Source organism: Tursiops truncatus, chromosome 18 (genome assembly GCF_011762595.2).
Source record: "Tursiops truncatus isolate mTurTru1 chromosome 18, mTurTru1.mat.Y, whole genome shotgun sequence".
Classification (NCBI taxonomy): domain Eukaryota; kingdom Metazoa; phylum Chordata; class Mammalia; order Artiodactyla; family Delphinidae; genus Tursiops; species Tursiops truncatus.
The window spans coordinates 18,945,155-18,968,985 of record NC_047051.1 but is presented as its reverse complement, the minus strand read 5'-3'; the positions used below and the strand labels follow the sequence as shown (position 1 = coordinate 18,968,985).

Genomic DNA, 23,831 nt, shown 5'->3' with positions numbered 1-23,831 from the left:
GGAGAACATACTTTGTGTGATGTCAATCATTTTAAATTTATTGAGTTTGATTTAAGGCCTAGCATATGGTCTGTTCTGGAGAATGTTCCATGTGTACTTGAGAAGAATGAAGTGCATTCTGTTTTTGTTGGGTAGAGTTGTTCTACAGATGTCTGGTTAAGACTAGTTGGTTTATAGAGTTCTTCAAGTCTTCTATTTTCATGCTGATCTTCTATCTAGCTATTCTATCCTTATTGAAAGGGGTGTATTAAAGTCTCCAACTATTATTGTTGAATTGACTATTTCTCCCTTCAATTCTGTTGGGTTTTGCTTCATGCATTTCGGGGCTCTATTGTTAGAAGCATACGTGTTTATAATCATTATATCTTCCTAATATATTGATACTTTAGTCATTACAAAATTCTTCTTTTTATCAATAGTAAATAATTTTAAAGCCTCTTTTGCCTGATACTAATATAGCCACACCGGCTTTCTTATGGTTGTTTATATATCTTTTTCCATATTTTTCCTTTCAACCTATTTGTATCTTGAGTCAAAAATGTCTTGTAGATAGTATATAGTTGAATCCTGCTTCAGTTGGGAATTGGGAGAATGGGAGCTCCAATTCGTTGGCCACAGCTGCTCAGAGTGGAGTTTTCTTTTTACTGAACTAGAGAGGGGGGAAGAGGGGAATGGGTTGTGGCTCAAGTGCCATAGACTGACAGTTCTTACTGAGATGTAGTAGATTTTCTTGAGTAAACATTTCATTTGCTGTATGACTTTAGGACAATTTACAGAGATTTTAAATGTTTTTTAAAAATAATTTTCACCATTTATGGTTGTTTCACTGGAGAGCAGGTCTGTAGAACTCCTCACCCTGCCATTCAGATCATCTCCTTATTTAAGTTTTGATTGTAAAAAATTTCAAACATATGAAAAAGAGAGAAACCAATATAATAGACCTTCATAAGCTAAATATTCATTTTAAGCTATCATGAAACATGTGGTCATGTCTTACCTTCTTTTCCTTCCTCCTTTAGATTATTTTTGAAGCAAATCTTTAATATCATATAATTTATTCTATAAACATTGCTTTTAAAAGTCAGTTAGTCTCTCTCTCTCTTTCTCTCTCTCTCTCTCTCTCTCACACACACACACACACACCCCTCCCTCCCTCATTGCTCAGCAGTCCCACCTCTGTCACATATCAAATATCCATACATGTTTGGATCTGTTTCTAGGCTCTCTATTCTGTTCCATTAGTCTTTTTTTTTTTTTTTTTGCGGTACACGGGCCTCTCACTGCTGTGGCCTCTCCCATTGCAGAGCACAGGCTCCAGACGCGCAGGCTCAGCGGCCATGGCTCACGGGCCCAGCCGCTCCGCGGCATGTGGGATCTTCCCGGACCGGGGCACGAACCCGTGTCCCCTGCATCGGCAGGCGGACTCCCAACCACTCTGCCACCAGGGAAGCCCCCATTAGTCTTTTTATTTATTCCTGTGCCAATACCACACTGCTTAAATTATTTTAGCTTTGTAAACTTTAACACCTAGTAGATCAAGTCTTTCCACCTTTGTCTTCTTCGAAAGTGTCTGAACAAATCTTGGCCCTTTTCATTTCCATATAAATTTTATAAACAGTTTGTCATATAGCTTTGAAGATTAGGAAAATTTGGCTAAATTTTATCAAATTCAAAAACAAAAGAATGTATGGTATTATTTTAATTCTACTAAGATTTATCTTAAATAACAGATGTGTAATCTAAAAATTAAACTCATAAATATAGACTTGGTAAGTGTCTCCTACTATAGTACATGTACTTATTTATGCTACTTGTCCAGACAGTCATTGAAATCAGAAGGCATATAGCTGCAAGTCAATCTATGGTCTTTGTGGAAGGGAAAATTTAAAGGTCCTTTATCTTCCTCTAGCCTCTAATAAAAAATTTGCAGGCTAGGACTTCCCTGGCGGCACAGTGGTTAGGAATCCGCCTGCCAATGCAGGGGACATGGGTTCGACCCTGGTCTGGAAGGATCCCACCTGCCGTGGAGCAACTGAGCTCGTGCACCACAACTACTGAACTCACGCTCTAGAGCCCACGAACCACAACTACTGAGCCCACAAGCCACAACTACTGAAGCCTACACGCCTAGAGCCCGGCTGTACAACAAGAGAAGCTGCTGCAACACAACAAAGAGTAGCCCCTGCTCGCTGCAACTAGAGAAAGCCCACGCACAGCAGTGAAGACCCAACGCAGCCAAAAATAAATTAATTAATTAATTTAAAAAAAATGTGCAGGCTAGACATTTGTCACAAAAAGCAATTAGAGAGAATCTTAAAATTTAGCACTGCCTTATGGGATAGCTGAATGAAGGGCCATATAAATATATAGGTATAGAAGCTGAGTCAAATATGGTGCATATTAAGGGATACTTAAAGAACCCCTGAAGGAGCCCAGAGAAGGATATTGGAAATAAGCATTCATTGCCTGTCTATTCCACCCCTCCTTCTTAGTTTTAAATCTGATTGAGCCCCTAGTAACAAAGTAACAAGTGGGATGTTAGAAAGGTGTTGATCTCTTGTCTAGATTTTGGGTTTTATCCAAATACCCACTAAATAGATCTACTTTATTTTTCAAAATGCCTGGTGTTAAGGTGCTTAATTCAGTTGAACCTAGAAGGTGGGCTGTGGAGAAGTGGAGTAGCTTTGCGTCAAGTATTGACCTCGACCTCTGAGCAGAGCATTCTGTAGTACCTATCTTTTCTGCTTCTTGGACAACAGACTGAACTTGCTACTTGCCTCTGTCTATGATACCTGCCTTCCATGCTGCCAGCTCCTATTTCTTCCTAGGACTTATGCTATCTGCCAACTCCTAGGTTTCTCCTGGGTAAAATTATGGAGAAGCTAATCATATACCTAACTAGTGTACATGCTGGAAAAATTCCATGTTGGCCCAAAGAAAGGACTTGTCCACAGGCCCCACAGTTCTGATGCAAGGTTTCCTGGCACATCTGCCAACGGCCAAACCTTATGTAGAGTCCTGAGCAGTTTGATACTCTCAGATTCCTTTATTTAGCTAACAGGTGGCCCTGGATCCTACAGCTGTGACCAAAGTCTCACAGACAATCAGCCTTTTGTTGGAGTGAAATGAAGATGGTTGGCTTCCTATGAACATAACTAGAGTCCCCGATAGAGCCCTTTACATAGGGTTTTTAGGAGTTCAGTGATCCACCAGAGCTGGTAAACGGTCCATGGTTCCATTCACTGCAATTCTATAACGTTCATTTCCTGGACCCCAAAAGAGATTGGCACAAACTTTGCTATGTGACTAATTTCAAGAGTAATTCATGCTACATTTAAAAGAGTGAAAGGGATGGGTAGAACTAGTTTGAATAATGTATTTTATTTAGTCACTGTATCCAAAATATTATCGTTTCATCATGTAATAAATCTAAAAATTATTAATGAAAAAATAAAAAGAGTAATTCAGGGATCCCAGCCACAACAGTGACAGCAACTCCCCCAGTTGAATCAGGCAATAAAACCAGCTGGAGCGAAAGTTTGACATCAGTTCAAGTTTCCTTTATCCAGCTCTCAAGTACTCAAGACTGACATCCCTACCCCTCCATCTCTAAGGATTCTATCCCCCAAACCTAACATCCAGGAGTGAGTGAATGCAGCCTGGCGCCATTAGCCCAGAGGAGGCTCAGCTCTGTCTCTATCAAATGGTCTCTCCACAGGCAGAGATCCCTGTCTCTCTTACTTCTAGCCATTCTGTCTTAGGCACTGTGTTTCCTGCGATTGGTATGCAGAACTCTTGCCCCACACAGTTCATCAGAGGTTTGGGTGCACCAGGGGACTTCATTGTCCTGAAAGACTGGCTGCCAATGAGCACAAGGACTGACCTGGTGACAGACGGATCTCCTGAAGGGCTTCTCCTCTATTATTTAGAACTTGGGCTTGGAGATCCAGATGAAAGAACAGGAGGATGGTCTTATCACAACAGGCAGTAATGAAATGGCTTCCTAAATGGTCTCCTCATGTCCATTCTTTTCCTCTTTTCAACTCTCCACCCAGCAGTCAGGAAATCGACTGTGTCCTTCCTTTATTTAAAATCCTTTCCTGTCTCCCACGATGTGGCCTGCAAGGCCCTGTACGCCCTTTTCGACCACTCTGATCCTATCCCATGCCACCTTCTTCCTGTGATGTGCTCTAATTTTCTTTTAGTTCCTCAAATGCCATGCTCCCTCCTGCTTTGAGGCCTCTCCACATGCCATTCTCTTTGATTCTTCGATTTATTGATTCCCACTCATCTTTCAGAGCTCAGTTCAAATGTCACTTCCTTAGGGAAGCTGTCCTTGAGTCCCCAGAGCAGATGAACTCCTCATTATACCCTTTATAGCTCTACATCCCATTCCTTCATACTCTGTAATGATAAAGCTGAGTAATTTTTAATGTCTTCCTCCCAATCAGCTTGTAAGATTCATGAGGGCAGAATCTCAGTCTATAAAGGCTCCCCTCTGGATCCTGAGTACCCACGTGGTAGGGGCTTGGTAAATATTTACTGGATGAATAAATTAACAAAAATAAATATGGAAGTTACTGTTGTAGGCTTCACCAGCTGGTGAGTACAGGTGTAGTGCTGTAAGTTCATGCACTTTCAATAGTTCCGTCACATTTGTGACAGCTATGAATTTTTTCCTTCCATGTGACATTCAGATATTAGACAGCTGCAGGAGTGGGTGACTGGCTTCTCCTCTAGTTCATTCTCCTGAGTCTCTCTCTTTTTCCCTCTGGTCCACCCAAAATACCAAGGCAAATGTGGACACACACACACACAGCTTTTACACAGTATACAAAGGGCAAAGGTAGGTTTAGAACTCTGGCTTCTTGAATTCTACAAAAATATTTTTCCTCCTTATTTCTTTATTTAGTGAGATCTGTTAATTGGCCTCATCTGTTAGAAAATAATGTCAATCAAAAAATAATATAATCCTTCTTTAAGAACCACAAATTTCTCAAAATTCTAGTTTCCTAGAGATCCTAATAAAAACTCAGACAACTTGGAATAATTTTCTAACAGCACATTTTGCACTCACATCCTTATCTTGCCCTTTAACTTTTCATTTATGTCTAGATTTTGTTTCCTAAAAAGATCATAAGCTGCTTGAGGAGAGAGTTTATGGGTCTTCTACATTATACTCTCCCCATATTTGTGCATAAAAAGGGCTTAACAAATTTTCTCAGTTGTTTTCAGAAAGAGAAATTAAATTGAAAAGGGAAAGAAAATGAACTAACCCTTAGAACAAGTTATTACAAAATTGTACATTCTATAATTATATTTCATGTCCTATGACAAAGGAAAAGGAAGGCTGTAACAAGAAGGTAAACCTGTACTCTAGCTAGTTGAAATAAAAGCCATGTTAACTGTGAAGATAAAAGTTTCCATTCATAAGTGAAAGATGACAGATTCAGAAATTATATTTTTAATGGAAAATTATTTTCACAAACTTCTCTGGATTAAAAAGTCCTTGTGACTTAAACATTCTATTATGGCCAAATTTAACTCATTTTTTTTAAACCACTGGACCACCAGGTGGTCCCTTAACTCATTTAAAAAAATTTTTTTTTTGCGGTACGCGGGCCTCTCACTGTTGTGGCCTCTTCCGTTGCGGAGCACAGGCTCCGGACGCGCAGGCCCAGCGGCCATGGCTCACGGGCCCAGCCGCTCCGCAGCATGTGGGATCTTCCCGGACCGGGGCACGAACCCGTGTCCCCTGCATCGGCAGGCGGACTCTCAACCACTGCGCCACCAGGGAAGCCCCCTTAACTCATTTTTGATTAACACTTTTTTAGATATCTCATTGAATCTTCATAAACCCTGTGAGGAGGACTCAGAGCATAGCAATTATGTAAAAGAATATAATGAATCAGAGAAAAGCTTCCTGACTTCAGATCAAAGATCTTCTGGGTTGAGAGGAAAGGGAAAATCCAGATGGCAGTGGAACAAGGAAGAACTTGCCCTGTGGGTCACTGAAGAGGGGACTGATCTTGCCCCAGTGGGGAGGAGTGAAATGATAGAAACACCAGGTAAGTTTGTGGGAACCAAGAGGAGAGGTAATCTGGACGTGTTCTTAGAAAGAGGCCCAAGGAAACCCAAGATCTCAGAGACCGAAGGACTGTGTGGTGGGTATGAGTCTGAGACAGACCGAAGGACTGTGTGGTGGGTATGAGTCTGAGACAGCTTACAGAGTCCCATGTGTCACAGTGTAGCCTGGAAGCAGATGGATGGTTCTGTGGCCTGAGAGTGCCACAGGAGTATATGGGGTTTTAGGTAGCACCCCACAGTTTCTGTGACTCAGCTTGGCAATGGAATGAGTTTTTTGCACCCCAGAGTCTGTAGAGAAGTTGAAAGGATAGTTGTCAAACCTGCACGGGCCTTTTAAATGGGATTGTGGCAATGTTGCCTGTATGTCCAGTAAACAAATATGAAACGAGATGATGGATGGCTAAATAGAAGCCAAGGTGATAACAAACAGTCAAGGACCAGATGTCACAACTCCCAATGCTCTGACGCTCCACGTGCACCCCAGAAATTAGATATATCTCTTGGGTGTATATTGACTAAGTTTAAACTTTTGCCACTTAGAGGGTAGGGGCTCTGAATAGAAAATAATTTAGAGGAAAATAAGGTTACTATTTCTAACACAGCTGGTTTTGTGAGCTAAAAATGAATCCATTACCTTTATTAATAGCATCCCCTAACCTCGTTTTGCTGTTGAGAAGCAGATCTGAGTGGGATGTGGGCCTCCATTGAACTAGCAAAAGAATAAAAGGTGTTTGGGGGAAGAAAAAAGGAAGTAGGAGAGGCATTGTGAAAGGATCCTCTTTCTAACTGGAAGAGAAGGAAGAAAGAATCAAGAGGAAGAAGAAAGAAGAGAAAATAGATGAATACCCAACATCTCTTTTGTTTTCATTAAGATATTCATACTGACTTCATGGGATTTCCTGTTTTTCTAGCATATTCAGGAAGGAGACTTTACCCTAGACCACTGAAATTGGAATTTTATCTGAGGTGAGAAAAAGAGAATGTTAGATTTGAAATCACAATCCAGGTTGAATTTCTGGCTTTGCCATTTAGTAGATGTGTGACCTTGGACAACCTCTTCAAACTTCAGGTTCAAATCAATCGTAAAAAGGGTTTAATAAACTACATACCACTGAATTATTGAGAGAACTGAGTCAATATACATGAAAGAGCTTTGTAAACGGTAAAAACTGCACCATGTGGGGTACCATTTTGTGGTGGAGATAACAAGGGGAACAAAGTATACAGGTGTAGAAGGCACATGGGGGTGAAGGGTGCTATTTTGGAATTTCTGAACAGATAGTTCAACATGAAGAAGTCAGGCTTACTGGAAAAAAGTGTTCCAGAAGAGGAGAAAAAGGAGAGAAGGACTTAAATGGGCAGCAGAGGTAAACCCAGGTATCCTGACTTGAAGTTTAGTAATTACGTCAAACTCTGTTTACTTATGCGTGCCTATCAGAGTCTCTTGGTCATTTACCTCAGAGATCTACTGACAGTGGGAGGGAAAAAGAAATCTTGTATAAAGCTCCAGAGCCATCAAAGATGGGGCAGGACTGGGGAAAGAGTATTCAAGAGAGATCCCTGGTAGTGGGGAGCCAATTGTGCATTTTGGAGAACAGCTATATTGAAGGAGATTCCCACAAATGTTTTATTTTGAAAAATACCAAACTTTCAGAAAAGTTGCAAAAATAGTACAATGAACACTGGTATACCCATTACGTGTATAGAGACAGAGAAGGAGTACATTTTTATAGATGTGTGTGTATTCACATTTTGTATATAGATAAGCAGATAAAAAGTATATAGAAAAATTTAAATATATATATATATATATATATATATATATATATACATGTATACTTTTCTGACCATTTGAAAATTGTAGGTAGACATCATGAAACTTCACCACTAAATACTTCAGTATGTGTCTCCTAAGAACAAGGCCATTCTCCTGTGTGACCACAATATAATTATCCTACTCAGGAACTTAAACTTGATGCAATACAATATCTAATATTCTGTATATATTAAAATTTCCCCCACTGTCCCAGTAACATCCTTATAAATCTCCAGTTTAAAGGGGATTTAAAAATTGTTTCTCGTGTTCAACATAAATGTCTTCTCCATTTTCCCTACAAAATCATCAAAAATAACTACATTTCTTGTTAATATTTTTATGCCAGTAATTTGTTTGGGGGAACTTGTAGATGTCTCAGGTCCAGATTGCCAGGGGGTGAAAACAGAAACAGTAGCACCTGCCAGAGGAGAGGTTGGTTGAAGCCGGCTACAAGTGAAGTAACAATTTGGAGGAAAGGAACTTTGTAGAGACAGTAACAGATTTAAAACCACTGTTCTGTTCCTGGCGTGCTGCCCCTTTCCTTCTGACCCTATGATTTAAACCTGTCCTCTAGTCTTTTGTATGGGATAAGTCTCTTACAGTGCTTGTTTCCCAGATCCTACCTACCGTGATATAAAAGCTTGTTCTCATGGTCTTTTTTGTAAAAAATAGATTTTATTTTTTAGTGCAGTTTTATACTTACAGAAAAATTGAGAAAATAGTACAGAGGTATCCCATATATCTTCTCGCCCTTACACACAATTTCTCTTATTATTAACATCTTACATTAGTATAGGACATTTCCTACAATTAATGAAACAATATTTTCTGATTATTAATAAAGTCCATATTTTATTTAGGCTTCCTTTGTTGTTGTTGTTGTTTTAATCTTTTCACCACGCTGCACAGCATGTGGGATCTTACTCCCTGACCCGGGATCGAACCTGCACCCCCTTCATTGGAAGGACAAGGTCTTAACCACTGGACTGCTAGGGAAGTCTCTAGACTTCCTTGGCTTTTAACCGAATGTCCTCCTGTTCCAAGATCCCATCCAGGATATGAAATTACATTTAGTTGTTATTTCTCCTTAGGCTCCTTAGACGATGCCAGATTTTCAGACTTTTCTTGTTTTTGATGTCCTTGACAGTTTTTCGCTCCTAGGTCTTTTGATAATTTAATCTCCATACATTGCTGGGCACAGCGCCACAACAAATATTATTTTGAATTAAGTATTATCTCTGCTAATGGGTGAAAGTCAGATCTTGTTTGAAGTAACCACATGATAAGGATGATAAAGTTACTTCAGTAGCCTTGTTTGTGTATAGGTCATATTGTGACTACTTATTGATTAAATATGGGCTATCGAGTTCACAGCATTCATTGGGTGGAACAATCTTCTCTGGGTGGATTGAGTCCATGAAGCTCCAGGCACAAAGATCAACTGAGAGAGCAGAACCAATCAGAGGTGCCTTTTCCTCTGGAACCCTATGTTCTTACAGACTCCACATGGCAAATGGTCTATGCTTTTCTCTTTATCTTTACAAGCATCTTGGGATAATTTGGCTTGAGACATATGCACTAACATTTACCAAACAGGTATTTCCATTGTCCTTTGTTTTTTATTTTTTTCAAATTAAAGTACAATTTACATATAGTGATAAGCACAGCTCTTATGTGTACAGTTCAAAATGTTTTGACAAATGCATACACCTGCGTAATCCATCAAGCTAGGGAGCACGTTCATCACTGCAGAAGGTTATCTCGTGTCCTTTTCAAGTCAATGCCTGCCCTTGAATCCCCAGAGGCAGCTACTGGTTCAATTTCTTTCACCATAGATTAGGTTTGCCTGTTCTAGGACTTCACATAAATGGAATCATACAGTTTGTACCTCTTTTGTGTCTGGTTTCTTTAGCTTAGCATAATGTTTTTGAGATTCATTCATGTTCTGTGTCTATCAAAAGTTTATTCCATTTTATTGCTGAGTAGAATTTATTATATTGTATAAATATACCACAATTTCTTTATCTACTCTTGTATGGATGGAAATTTTTTTTCTGGTTTTTGGCTGTTATGAATGAAGTTGTTATGAATATTTATGTATGGGTCTTTTTTGTGGACTTATGTTTCTCAGGATTTTTTTTTTGTTGGCCACACCGTGCGGCTTTTGGGATCTTAGTTCCCTGACCAGGGATTGAACCCAGGCCCCAGCAGCGAAAGCACCAAGTCCTAACCACTGGACCACCAGGGAACTCCCGACTAATGTTTCTCTTGAGTATGGAATATCTGGGTCACATGGTTGGTGTATGTTTAATGTTTTAAGAAATTGTCAAACCATCTCCCAAAGTGGTTGTACCATTTTATAGTCTGTATTAGTTATCTATTGTTGCTTAATAATATTGCTACAAACTTAACAGCCTAAAGCAACACACATTTATTATCTCCCTGTTTCCGTGAGTCAGGAACAACTTAGCTTATCCTTTGCAAGGCTGAAATCACGGTGTTGAACAAGACTGCTTTCTCATATGGAGGCTCACCTGGGAAAGGATCTGCTTCCAGACTCATGTGGTTGTCAGCAGAATTCACGTCCTTTTGGATGTATGACCAAGGGCTCTAATTTCTTGCTGGCTGTTGGCTGGAGGTTGCCCTCAGCTTCTAGAGGCTACTTGTAGTTCCTTACCATGTGGGGTTCCTTAAATGGCCAGCTGCTTCCTCAAAGCCAGCAAAGGAGCAAGAGACCCCAGCAAGATGAGTGGTACAATCTTATAAAATATAATCATGTAATCAAATACATTTAATCACGTACATCCCATCTCCTTTGCCACATTCTATTGCCATATTCTATTACAAGTTCCACCATATTCAAGGGGAGGGGAGCACATAGGGCATGAATACTAAGCGTCAGGGATCAAAGAGGGCCATCTTAAGAGCGTGTGTACTACATTCTCCCACCATAAATTGAAAGAGAGTTTTGGTTGCTAAACATCCATACCATCATTTGGTGTTGCCATCTTTTTAATTTTAGGCACTTTATTTGTTGTAGAGTATGTCATTGTGGTTTTAATTTGCATTTCCCTAATGTCTAATGATACTAAACATTTCTCCATGTGCTACTGGCCACTCATATATCTTTCTTTCGGAAATGTCTTTTCATGTATTTTGCCCATTTAAAAAATTGGGTTGTTTGTCTTTTTATTATTGAGTTAGAGGAGTTCTTTATATATTCTGTTCATAAAGATTTTCACAAATAGTACTGAAATGACTGAGTATTTATATGGAAAAAAATGGGCCGTAACTCCTACATCACACTGTATATAAAAATTAACCTAACTGATATTTACAGACTATTACAGTCAACAACTGCAGAATATACATCTTTTCAAAGGCACATAGAACATTCACCAAGATAGACCACAGGTTGGGCCATAAAACAAGAGTGAATAAATCTCAAATGACTGAAATCAGACAGAGTATGTTTTTTGAGCTTAGCAGATTGAAATTAGAGATCAATACAAAAACTCTGGAAAATTCTCAATTATTTTTGTGTACTTGTTTTATCAATTCCTGTGAAAGAAGTACTGTTATCGCTAACTATAATTAAGGATTTGTCTACTACTCCCTTCAGTTTTGTCAATTCTTGCATCATGAATTTGAAGCTATATTTGACATATGCATATTTAAAACTGTTGTATCTTCTTGAGTGATCCTTTTATCAATATGAAATGTCCTTCTCATCTCTGGTAAAACTCCTTGTTCTGAAGTCCACTTTCTTTTATATTAAAATAGGCACTCTAACTTTCTTATGATTAAAGTTTTCATGGCATGTTTATGTCCATCACTTCAACCTAGTTGTATCTTCATATTTAAAGTAAATCTCTTGTAAAAAGCATATCACCATGCCTTCCTTTTTTATCCAGCCTGACATTTGCTACTTTTTAATTAGAGTATATTTGTTTTTTAGTTATGCCTTTTTTTCATTTTTTGGAGATTGGTTGCTCTAGTGATTATAATATGCAACTCTGATGAACTCATATTATAAAACTTTACATATAATGTAAGAATCTCACAATGGTGATTGTATATATTTTTAAATTAAAAAGTATAGTTTTTTCTTATTATAAAACACAATACATGGAATTGTACAAATCTAAACTTACTGTATAAAAATAAAGTGAATGAGGATAGAAAGCCCAGAGATAAACCCACACACCTATGGTCAACTAATCTATGACAATGGAGGCAAGGATATACAATGGAGAAAAGACAGTCTCTTCAATAAGTGGTGCTGGGAAAACTGGACGGCAACATGTCAAAGAATGAAATTAGAACACTCCCTAACATCATACACAAAAATAAACTCAAAATGGATTAAAAACCTAAATGTAAGACTAGACACTATAAAACTCTTAGAGGAAAACATAAGGAGAACACTCTTTGACATAAATCACAGCAAGATCCTTTTTGACCCACCTCCTAGAGTCATGGAAATAAAAACAAAAAAACCAAATGGAACCTAATGAAACTTAAAAGCTTTTGCACAGCAAAGGAAACCACAAACAAGACAAAAAGACAACCATAAGAATGGGAGAAGATATTTGCAAACAAATCAGCGGACAAAGGATTAATCTCCAAAATATACAAATAGCTCATGCAGCTCAATATCAAAAAAAACCCAACCCAATCAAAAAATGGGTGGAAGATCTAAATAGACATTTCTCCAAAGAAGACATACAGATGGCCAAGAGGCACGTGAAAAGCTGCTCAACATCACTAATTATTAGAGAAATGCAAATCAAAACTACAATGAGGTATCACCTCACATGTTAGAATGGGCATCATCAGAAAATCTGCAAACAATAAATGCTGGAGAGGGTGTAGAGAAAAGGGAACCCTCTTGCACTGTTGGTGGGAATGTAAATTGATATAGTCACTATGGAGAACAGTACGGAAGTTCCTTAAGAAACTAAAAATAGAATTACCATATGACCCAGCAATCCCACTACTGGGCATATACCTAGAGAAAACCATAATTCAAAAAGACACATGCACCCCAATGTTCATTGCAACACTATTTACAATAGCCAGGTCATGGAAGCAACATAAATGTCCATCAACAGACGAATCGATAAAGAAGATGTGTTACATGTATACAATGGAATATTGCTCAGCCATAAAAAGGAACAAAACTGGGTCATTTGTAGAGACATGGATGGACTTAGAGACTGTCATACAGAGTGAAGTAAGTCAGAAAGAGAAAAACAAGTATCGTATATCAACACATATATGTGGAATCTAGAAAAATGGTACAGATGAACTGGTTTACAAGGCAGAAATAGAGACACAGATGTAGAGAACAAACGTATGGACAGCAAGGGGGGAAAAGGGGGTGGGTAGGATGAATTGGGAGATTGGGATTGACATATATACACTAATACGTATAAAATGGATAACTAATAAGAACCTGCTGTATAAAAAAATAAAATTAAATTAAAAAATAAAATAAAATACATAACTAATGAGAACCTGCTGTATAGCACAGGGAACTCCTGTACAGTAGAAACTAACACAACATTGTAAAACAAGTATACCCCAATAAAAATAATAATAATAATAATAAAGTGAATGAAGAGAAATAACCTCTGTCTGCACATTGTTGTTCATCCTTTGAGACCTTTTCCTACATGTATATGCACTTCATTGCTCCTTCTATGAACTTGACGTCAGTAGGTATTATATACAACTAATTGCTCAGTCTTATGAGAGCATCTTTCGAAAGACAATGTAAATGACTCTAATCTCAGAACAAAGTTCTGGGAAGAAGAAGATAAAGAATTTACCTGCTATATTCCCTTGTCAACCTTTTTCTTCTCAGACATTAAATCTCCCACATTTCTGGGTTGTGCATGTGTAGGTACTGCCTGGTCCTGCAGCATCTCATGCCTCACTGCCTAAAGAAAAACTCCAGGACAGGAGATGGGAGATATATCGTTTGGGTATAAGGTGAGCCACCGTTAGGTTGTGCTCATGTGAAGTCTGTTGCCATAGCAGTATACTCCACAGGAGTTGGTTGCCAGTGTTGCCTGGGACAAAACAAGTGGCTAATGGCCCTGCAGCCAGTGAGGCCAAGAGCATCTGACTTTAGTATAAGTGTTGCTGAAGCAAGCACAAGAGCATCCGAGTACATAAGCAGTGTTTGATAAAATACATCTCTTGCACCACTCATTTTCATTCATGCCTTCCCATTATATTCACCCCCGTACTATAAGAAGGGCATCAGTTTTTGTGAGAAGCTCATGCCCTCACTTCTTTCCTAAGGGGGAAGGAACAAGTCCATTTTGTCACAGAGTCCTATTCAAGATGGTGTCCAGCCACAATCTCTGAAAAGACTTGAGGCAAGAAGGTTGAGTCAAGCTAAACCCCCTGCTGATAAAGATAACACCAAGGATGATAATCTTCATCTGTCTCTCCTCTACCCTTTTGTACCCTCATGTCAGTCAATCACTGGCTAAGGTTTGCTGGGGGTCGGGAAGTATAGATTTCATAGATGAGGCAACTCCGGTTTGGTTGAGGACAATTCTCAGTCAACACTCACATTAGCTGGGGGATGAGTGTGCCAGTAGATTTAAGCAAAGCACTAACAGCATCCATCCACTACAAGGGGCTAATTCTATCTCCACTCTTGATTTCTTGCACCTTTATATTTTAGTTGTTGGGGGCCACAGCACCATATATTAGCTGTTGGTTTGTTGCTTATATTGTATTTTGTAGGGCAGTGCCCAACCATGCACTAAGTCTGGAGTGTTTTGTTATGCAACAAGATCTAGTTAATACAGATGAGTCACACAGCAAGACCATAGGGTCCTGTGGTCATGTGTTCATTGTTTCTCTTCTTTTGTCATAAAATGGATCCTTTGATCTGAGCCATTGTTGTGAGAGAAATCATGTCAATATATCAGGCTTCCATAAATTCTTGAGTCGCGGTGCTGGCAGAGGCACTGAGGGCAAGGAAGGCAAATTCATAACCAGATTAGGTACTAGTCTGATAAGGATGAATCACTGCCTCCTCTAAGGTAGAACGGGTCCAATGTAATCAATCTGCCAACAAGTGGCTGACTGGTCTTCTCAAAGAGTAATGCCGTATCAATGGCTCAGTTTTGGTCTCTGCAAATAGCAAGTTGGGAATTCTAGCTAGGTCAGAATTGGTGAGGAGTCCATATTTTTGGACCCATGCAAGACTTTCATCCTTGCCACCGTGACCTCTCTATCATGGGATCTTTTTGTTAGCTGATGCCACAAGACCAGTCATCTTGTTCACCTGGTGCCTGAGAACCTCTTCTGTGATAGATGCTCTCGGGTGAAAATTAACATGAGACACAAAGATATAAACACCTTATCCTCACTCCCTTGGATCCATCCATATTCTGCTTTCCAGACCAAACTGTCCCTAACATTCTAATCATTTTTTTCCAGGTTCTGACCAACTAGCCAAGCCATTCATCTCTGCCCAGAAGTTCATGTAGATCCACATTTCAGGCCACTTCTTCCTCTTAAGAAGTAATCAGGTGTACTGCTCACAAGTCTGCCCAAGGGAGGATTTCTCATCATCACTGTACTTTGGGGCATTAAGCAGTGCATGTAAACTAGGTCCAAGATCTTTCCTTCTCCATCAGTTGGTCTTAGAGAGCCCCCTTAGGCCAAAGGACTGAACTGAGGGAGAGGTTTGAGATATAAGAGTTGGATTATCTGTTCACATAACTTACTCATGCCTTGTTGGTCTCTGCTTGGGCCTGATCCTGAATGTAGCATATCCATTGTACCACAGATTGATGCTGTGCCTGCCAGACCTTATAATTCAGTGGATCATAATAAGCTCATGAGCTATTCCTACTGCTTAGGCATTTGGTCTCCCATTCAGTCTGCACTCAGTCTGCATTTGGGCCCAGGAGCAAAACCAGCTGATTTTTCAAATAGAGGGTAATTCTCTGTTGTAGAAGACATTGCCTTGCTCCAGAAACTTAGGGCTATAACTGATACTAGGGCTTTCCAGAGACACTATACATCACTTATTCACATACCACAAATACCTCTCATCCCACTGGATCTGCTAGATTATACAGCTCAAGTAGCAGGGCATCTTGCACTGCAGCCTGGACCTGATCTAGAGATGTCTCTGGGCACCCACTAGCAATTATAAGTCATATAAATGGGTTGTAGTTATATTCCCAGAAACAGTATATGCCGCCCTCGAACTCCAAAGAGGTCCACAAAGTGATGAGTCTTTCTCTTAATGGTAAGAGGTGAGAGGTGCAACAACTTGTTCTTTACATTAAAGGTGATATTCCTAGCATTCCCAGAACATTGGAATCATAAAAACTTCATTGATGTGGCAAGCTCTTGGATTACCTTAGAGTCTATCTTGTGTTCTGCAACATGCATGTGTTTTACTAGGCCGTTTAGACTGTGCTATTCAAAGTGCAGTCTACAGACTGGTGCTGGATGGTAAACTCTTGGTTACTGGCTCATGGTGAGATAAATTGAGAAATTTGAAAATCTAGGTTTAGAGTCTTTTATAGCAATTTGACATGGCTGTGACCTCCAAGAACATGATCAGAAGACTCATCTTATTGAACAGGGTACAGATCGTCTTTGTTACTGTCAAACTCATGTGGTGATTAGCATGTGCAGTAAGTTATGTACCAGGTAAGTTCAGCAATTTCCAAAAGTACTACTTTAAGCATATTGAAAACAAACAAACAAACGGTCCTTCACCACAGATAGCTTAAGAGGCATTGATCTAGATTACTTGCCCTTTCATGCTCACCAGGACAGAGGACAGAGTTAAAAGAGCTCTGAGGCTAGAAGGTAAATGTGTACTCCTATCCTTTCTATACAAAGGCAAAGTGGTTTTGATCCTTCCTACTGATGGAACTCAGGAAAATCACATTTACCAAGTAATACCTCTATACCAAATGCCAAAGTCCATGTTGATCTGCTCTAGTGAAGACACCACATGAAGCATGGCAACTTCTAATGGGGCTATCAACTGGGCAAGCTTATGGTAGCCTACTGTCATCTGCCATGATCCCATTTTTGCAGGGGTCAGACAGAAGAATTGGTTGAATGAGGATATAATGGAAATCATCAACTCTCCATCCTTTAAATCTTTGATAGTGATGTAAGTCTTCACAATTCTTTCTAAGATACTGTCCTCCTTCTAAATTACTCTCCTGGCTTGGGGGTATAAGTGCCAGTTTCAGGGACCTCTACGTGGCCCATCCTAAATAATGGCTAGTACTCCACAGGTCAGGGAACCAATGTGAGGATTTTGCCACTTGTTAAGAGTTATCTGTCCTAATTATACATTCAGTGACTTAACCACAGAATGTGTTCATAGACCTACTGGACCTACTATAAGTTGGAGTTGAGCCAAAATTCCATTGGTCCCGATTCTAACTGGAGAATCAGGATGGTATCGTGTTAGCTCAGATGCTGTATCTAACAGTTCTTGAAGACTCTGGGCATTTCTTTTTTTCCAGTGCATAGTTACACTGGCAAATGGCTGCAAGTCCCTTTGGAGAGCCACTTGCTTCAGGAGTCACTGCATGATTTACAGGCAAGAGAAGAGATGATGTTTCTACCAGCCAGAGGGTTCAGGGCACTGGTGGGTTCGAGCTGGCTCCTATCAACTCTCAGGAGCCAATTGTGTGCATCTCTTCTCAACTCTGCTTAGTGACATTATGTTGGTAGTTTGAAATTGATTAAGTTGTGAGTGTTTATTCAAAAGAAATTGGCAAATGCTACAAATATGGCCCTTCCCTGCATCCCCCTCCTGAGAGCCGGTTGCTAATTTTTTTCCAGTGTCCCACAGGGGAGAATTGGGGGATTCAGTATTCTCAGGGTCACCCACTCAAATGTCCCATTCCTAGGTCTTAGCTCTCTTTTTCCTTTCAGGGACTAAAAGTGGACATAGGAGACCCTTCAAGTCTATGCATTTAGTTGCTTTTTCAGCTCTGCTGCCCTTATAATCAGGTCCCAGGCCTGATTCTTAGTATAGTTTGCTTTAGGCTATAGGAAATCAGTCTTTTAAAACACTGCCAGGAGAGGCCCTCTCACTTGCTCAGGGTGCTTTAAGGTGACAGTTGGCTGCCCTGCGGTATCATTTTCTTTTGCAAGGTTTACAATTCCATCAACAGAATCCATTCTATCCTATTATCCCCATACTGTTCAAGCACCACAGCTATCACACGTTCCAGCGCCCCACTGTCTGTGTGCACTGCACCCCAATGGGCCACAGGTGGGAAGCTTAGTAATTATGATATCACTGTATGGTCCCACTTACCATGCCCTGGGTCTTTATCACCACAGAATCAGTGAGGAACTCAACTCCAATATCCCATCCCGATTGTCTGCAGGACACTCCTGATGCCGCATCTTTTAGCTTGGGTTCTCTAGAAAATAGAGCGTGAAGGCAATTTGAGAGAAACGGGAGTGAAAACAAAGGGGAGTGGGCAGGGAAGGTGGGGAAGCTAATATAATAATATAGTACTAAATTAGCTGCCCTTTGGTATCAAGCCCAACTGACTATTCAGTGTGGTGGGTACATGCCAGGCATGGGGGCACCCTAGTTAGCAGAACAGACATAGATCTACCCTCACAGACAGACCTGGCTTTACAGGCACGTGAGCCATGCAGTTCTATAACACTCCATGTTAGACGGGCCTTGTGCTTGGTTTAGTGTTCTGCTGTCACCATCTTGAAAGTCTCAATAATTTTTGAACAAGAGGCTCTGCATTTTCATTTCCACTGGGCCCCACAAATTATGTTGTCTGATCCTGCTAGTATAAATTACAGTTTAGTAGGGAAATCAATCATATGCTCTCTCCTCATGAGTGTGAACTGATGGCATGGAGAGTAGGTCATTGTGGCAGGAGAACAGTACAAAGAGATGAAGAATAACAACATTCACATTGCCTGCTGTTGGATGGATGACAAGATACATGAATGCAGCAGCAGGGACTCTTTTTTTTTTTTGTCTTTTTCACTTTTTTCCCCTAAACTAATCATAAACCCTGAATAATTCAGGTAAATTGAGTAGGTCTCTGTTTCCTGAAACCAGAAAGAATCTAAGAACACACATATGGGAGGTGATTTAAATCATGGAAATGAAATAGAGCAAGAAGAGAAGAGAGTTGAAGATCTCCTAGGCCAGTGCTATCTTACACTATCTGTGAAGGAATGAACTTTCCTTTCTTTTAATTTCCAATTTTTCATGAAAAATAAACTTTCGGAAAATAACATTTTGAAAAGTACTAGAAAAATCAAATGAAAACAAAAAAGGCATACCAAACACAAGCTCACGCTTTATGTATTTTAAACAGACAAAAATTACATTTCAAAAAACAGAATTAAAACAAAAAATAACATAGAATAAAAGAAAAAGGTACAGAAACTGCACTTTGTTCACTGAAAGTGTACACGTAGGTGATTAATATAGAGAATTGCTAATACACCCTTAATTTCCTATCATTCCATGGTCATAACAACTAAACAAAAGGTTGGTACTGAATTGGCAATTTCTCATATTAAATACTATGAGAGTATTTAATATTTTAAGTTTGTCAATATTTAAAGTTTTTAACATGACAAATGAATGTGCTTCTTGCTTGTTAAATCCTCTAATCTAGGTTGGATTGCTGACAATGCCACTAGCAGGAGGTAATGTATATCTAAACTGTTTCTATGTTGTATTTGAGAACACTAATAGCAGAGAAATCAGTCTCTCAAAGGTATGTTTAAGGGAATGGAAGAAGAGATTTTATTTCATTTATTTATTTCTTTATTTATTTTGGCCATGCGGCTTGCGGGATCTTAGTTCCCCGACCAGGGATTGAACCCGGGCCCCAGCAGTGAGAGTGCCGAGTCCTAACCACTGGACCGCCAGGGAATTCCCTGCAAGAAGAGATTTTAAAACAATTTCAGCAAGCTCAGATATTCACTTTTAATTTTTATCTCAAATGAAGCAAACGATGCTTTATTTTCAAAATTCATCTTCAATTCTTCATCAGTAGCCCATTCCAAAGACTTATCCTATTAAGTTATAGTTACATTTAAATTATCTTTCAATGAAAGAAATAGATTCTGGATCCATGAATTCCCTATGTGTGTTTATTTTCATGGAAAATAAAAATTCAAAATGTTTTATCACATTCATAGTTAGTTTCTTTATATTTTATATGTAAATGCCATTGAAATTTGATGGCTTTATTGCTTCATTAGTCAGTTCATGATTTTAGTACTTTACTATGAGTTATGGCTGTGAGCTCAGTAGATGGAGGATTATTTCTGAGTAAAATTCGTACAAACACTCAGATCTTTAACTCTTGGAATCACTTCTCTGGTTATTATTTGGTTTACTACTACTATTACTAACCCACTACTGATGTGTCTTTTCTTGATGAAACAGGACAGTGAGGCTTATTTCACCACCTACAATTTAGGGTTAAAAACAAATGACACAAATTTTACTTCCCAAGTTTGGCTATGAATTTCAAAAAACGGGCTTGATTAAAAATTAAAATGACTGTAAAAATAACAAGTTATAAAAGTAAATAAATATTTACATTTTCAAGATTTGTATTCACTTTTGGGTTACAGTTGACAAACTAACCTTAAAAATTTCACTCCTTCACTAATGTGGTCCTACGGCACATGACAAGGACACAATCATGCCACTGACCTGCAACTCACCACGCGGGTTGGAGAACATCTGAACCACTCTATACTCCGTTTAATGAGGGGTGTCCAATGATCACATGCTTGGATATTGCTTAAATGTGAAACTCCTATAAATGCTGCTAAGCATTTACTCTTAACCTCTGTACTTATCTCCTTGTGGACTAAACACGAGCAGTTTACAGACTGGCACTGGTCCAAGGACCACACTTTGAATAGCACTGCTGGGAGAACTAGTGGAGGAGCTTATGAAGTAACAGAAGAGAGGGGGTGAACAAGGAGATCATGGATTTGTGGAAGACTAGGGAAGTTTTAAGAAAGAGGAAGTGGTTAACTGTGTTAACTACAAGAAAGGTCAAGTAGGTCGAGGACCTAAAAGAAGCCATGAGTTGACAATTAGGACACTGGTGACCTTTGAAAGAGTGGTTTCAGTGGAGTGCTGGTGGTGACAGTCAAAGAGAGGCAGGCTGAGGAGTTGGGAGAGTGAGAGCACAAATGGGGACTACCCTTTCAAGAAGCTAGATAGGAAAGAAACGGAAACAGTGTGGTAGCTTACAAAAAAAGTCGAAGGAAGACTTCTTAGACTAGGGGAGACTAAAAAAAAAATTCTGATATCATTGAATGGGCCTCATACTGAAGAGAGTTCTATCTCCAGGTATAAAATCTAAGAAAGACTTTTTTTTTCTGTCTTACAGTAATCTTACAAGTACTATGCAGGTAGAGGAAGATCAGGGGAAACTTCTTTGAAGAATCTGCAGAATTTCTAACACTTCTTTGGTGGTGCAACAGAAAGCTGTGGGGGAATATAAGGATGTTGATTGACTCAGTTCCCTCTGAGTTTGGTATGAGGACTTTATAGTAGGGAACATAGTTAAAGTAATCCATGGTAAAAATGCACATCCTTTTATAAATTGAGAAATCTCTCTTGAGCTATCATAATTATAGTAAACCCAGGTGTCGATAAGTTGGGTTTAACAAAGCAAGTCATATCTATATATGAAGAGAGTTTACTTCAGTTCCTAGAACTTTCCTCTGCTTCCCTTCCCTCCCCAGTTTTAGCAAACAAGCAGTTACTGTGTGCCCAACACCGTGCTAGGTACTAAGGGCAACCTCAATGATGGCTGTCTATCCTGAAGGGGTTCACTGGAGCAATATTATCAGTTATGATGCTTTTTGGTGGAAACAACTGAAAACCCCAGCTCTGTTAAGGTCAGCTGCAGGGTTGGTCAAATCAGAGGCTCAGTTATGTCACCAAGGACCCAGATTTTCTGATTTTCCTACTGTGCCATCCTTAGTATTTCTGCCTCATCCTCAGGTCAGCTTGTCTTAAGTCACAATGGCTGCAGCAACTGCAAGTGTCACATCCTCCAAATAGTTAAGGGGTAGAAGAACTATGTCATCCTTGTATCTCTTTTCAGCAGGCTCCCAGCAGCCTCTCTTTGATCCTGCAAAGACCAAAACTGGATCCTGTGCTCCTGACTACCCTAATCCTGGGCAAGGTGAGTGGAATTACCACTGTGATGGTATGTGCTCTCTGTAGCCGGGCCTGGGCATGGACCCTACCACCAGATAAATTTTAGTCTCCGAGAGAGGGTTTCTGAACTTAGGCAGAACCAGCTGTTGAGCAGGCCAATGATTGCCACCCCTTTTTCACATTCTGGCATATACCATGGCATACACAGAAAGTGATAATACATTGTACGACACACAGGGATAAACCCAAGAGCTACGACTTGCCTGGGGCTGCTGCCTCAGCCTTGCTCAGCTGTTCCAAGGATGGGGGGGGGGGGGTTCACACCGGAGCACAGCTGTATTTTATTCACAGCACCTCAGTTGAGAGGCTCTGAACCGGCAACCTACAGCATCTGCCAATGAGAGAAAAACATGTGCTCAAACTAGGCAATCTATTATTATAAGCAAGTACCAAGAGACAAGAGACAGTTTCTAAGCCAATGCTTGATGGTGGTAGTTCCAGCAAGCTCTTCTCTGATGTCTTTGTGCCTTTGCACATGCCGTTTCCCTCTCTTGGTGTTTTCTTTAACACGATGTAATGGATAAGTGGAGTCAAATATACCTGGGTTCAAATCCTCTACCACCTGTAAACCCATTTAACATTGTTCAAAATAAAGTAACGTCTGTCAAGGGCCACTATCAAGTCTCTTTCAGACACCCAAGGACTGGAAAATTACTGAAGACAACAAGTCTATTCTCAGAAAAAACACATCCTATAGAAGCACAGCCAGCCTGGTGACAACTGCGGACCAGAATAGATATCAACCCATCCCCTCTTTCTTGCATCTTGCCCTTTAAGACTCAGTAAAAGACTCAAACGCCCACCCTTCAGGGCCAACGCCACTCTATGCTTTTGGCCCCTTTCCTCCCTAGGAAAGAGAATAAAAACTAACTTTTCTTCCCCTGTTAATATTTCGGTCAACTCATTCACAACACGCGTCGGCTCACCTAACATCACCCATCAGCTCTGTAATATTGGTTAAATTAACTCCTCCGAGCCTGTTTTCCCAGCTGGGAAGTGTAATAGGACTACGACTCATTTTAAAGGGTTGTTTCTGAGTATTAAGTAGGACAATTATGTAAAGTGGCCAGAACAGTCCCTTGTACACAAAGTCCTCCTTAAATGTTAGGTCCATCGGGCAAACTTCTACTCAAATGCCACTGCTCCTCTGAAGCTGTCCCTTATACATTTCGAGGGTGCTTCCTGATTTTACACCCCTGTTAAATCATTTAGCACCCTGTCATCAGTTCTTTGCCCAACCCCTTCCCCAAAAGAACTCTAAAAGGCCAGTCACTGTCCCATACTTGGTCTCTCCTAAGGGTTGGCAAAATTCAGCTCCTGAGAGGTGTTCCAGAAGTTTTTGTTTTTGTTTCGGACGACTTCGCTTAACGGATTGGGCGTAGGACTGCGGGCGAGAGGGAGGGCACCGCCCACGGAGCAGAGGGGCGTGCCCGCCCCGGGTGCGCTCGCCAGATACTCCCGGCAGGGCCTCCGCCGTAGCTCCGGATCCACCCGCAGATAGTGATGGGACCTGCGCTCGCCCACCAGGCTGGGTAGCGTCCCGTTACCGGAACCCACGCCTGGAAGGGCGAGTTTCGGGAAGAGACAGGTTCAGGCGGCTGCGGCTGCCTCTGGGCGGGCGCCTGGGCCCAGGCCAGGGCTCCCCTCCTGACCGCGCCCCCACCC

At 40.3% G+C, this 23,831-nt stretch overlaps 1 long non-coding RNA gene across 2 annotated transcripts in view; it reads right to left on the bottom strand.

The window, feature by feature from the left end:
- LOC109550219 (uncharacterized) overlaps window positions 1-23,628 on the bottom strand; it is a 50,214-nt gene extending 26,586 nt beyond the window's left edge. The window contains exons 1-3 of one of the 2 annotated variants that reach the window (XR_012327668.1): window positions 23,450-23,628; window positions 22,370-22,497; window positions 18,240-18,348 (exon numbers count right to left, since the gene is read on the bottom strand). This is a non-coding gene — a long non-coding RNA (uncharacterized lncRNA). Of the gene's footprint in view, window positions 1-18,239; window positions 18,349-19,617; window positions 19,850-22,369; window positions 22,498-23,449 lie in introns of those variants that run through there. The other variant, XR_012327669.1, reaches the window with a different exon arrangement.
- Between the last annotated feature and the right edge of the window lie 203 nt (window positions 23,629-23,831).